The sequence below is a fragment of the Buceros rhinoceros genome, unplaced genomic scaffold (assembly GCF_000710305.1).
Source record: "Buceros rhinoceros silvestris isolate BGI_N320 unplaced genomic scaffold, ASM71030v1 scaffold24997, whole genome shotgun sequence".
NCBI lineage: Eukaryota > Metazoa > Chordata > Aves > Bucerotiformes > Bucerotidae > Buceros > Buceros rhinoceros.
The window spans coordinates 6937-8215 of NW_010421923.1; the positions used below are offsets into that span (position 1 = coordinate 6937).

General features: G+C 48.9%; 1 protein-coding gene across 1 annotated transcript in view; it reads right to left on the reverse strand.

The window, feature by feature from the left end:
- IFFO2 (intermediate filament family orphan 2) overlaps nt 1-1279 on the reverse strand; it is an 11304-nt gene that overhangs the window by 4716 nt on the left and 5309 nt on the right. The gene's annotated exons all lie outside the window — the stretch shown is intronic.

Consider the following 1279-nt stretch of genomic DNA (forward strand, 5'->3'; position numbering starts at 1 on the left):
GAGCCGCTTCAGACAGAGCAAACAGCGGCAAGAGTGGCCTTTCGCACCGATATGTGGCCAAGCCCCTTTAGTCCGGTCAGTTGGGCAATAAAGGAAAGTTTCAGAAGGCACTCGAGTCCCTTTTGGTTTGACCAGCAGCAGAGCGAAATACTAGTAGCTGCTTCCTGTCCTTGTTAAGGAGGTCTGACAAAAATCTGACAGTGCTCACAGGAAGAGCCTGCTCATTTCAGAATGATGCATTTTTCTCACTTTAGCTCACTTCCTTTTCCAGCAGATAACATCTCAGTCTGGAAGCGAGTCCGAGGCTGCCTTTGGGAGGCTGCAGAGCCTGGCCAAGGGGACAGGCTATTTGTCTGGACTCAGCATGACTTAAAAAATAATTTTAAAAAACCCAACGAACTTGGATACATATGATTGTGCCTTCTGCAGTTCAGCTTCCTCCAGTGGGTTTCTTCTTGCCAGAGCTGTCCTTGAGAGCACGCAGGCTCCCTGCCCTGACTGCTGCTTCCTTCGGGCACACGCGCTCTTCAAAGCCAGCTGCATCACCACATTTTACTACTAGACAATTAATAAGTTCACTAAGGATAAAATGCAAGTTGCTTCCTGTTAACGTGCCAAAAAAGACAGGACCAACAGACGTGAATTTCATTAGCAGCACCGATATAAACTGGATATATATAAACAGCACAGGTTTAGGAACAAACTAAAACCAGCCTAGCAGCCTAATTTTAGCTTCTTGCTTTGCTAAAATATCCATACTACAGCTTTTGCAGAAAATACACCTTCCTACAGGTGAAATTCAGGTGGAAAGGAAGAGCACACCCCCTGGAAACAGAACCTTGGCGACAGCTGACAACAGAAGAGCAGCTAATGCTCCTCAGAGGATTCCTTGCATATGAAATACTGTCCTACGGTGTGTGGGAAAGCTCTGGGACTTCCTCCCTCTGCAGTCACTGCAGAAGTTGGCAGTAGACGCCCACACTCAAGCTGCGGGAAAGTCAGACCTACGGCGCTTGCTGGGGCTTTTCTCTGGCAAAAGCAGACAGCAGAGACCCTCAGAAGTCTCACCGGGCTCTGGCCACCTCCATCGTTTCCAGAACAGGAGGAAGAGAACAGCAGGGCACATCGCCAGCCTGAAGTGCTTTGTGTCACACCAAGGGGCAGAGAGGCTCTTCTCAGCTTCCACAGCTCCAGTTCAGGGTAAAGCCTTAGGCAAAATAATTGCAATTCTTCCAGCGGAGGAGATGAGAGCTTGCTGCAGGCTCACATCACTGGCATT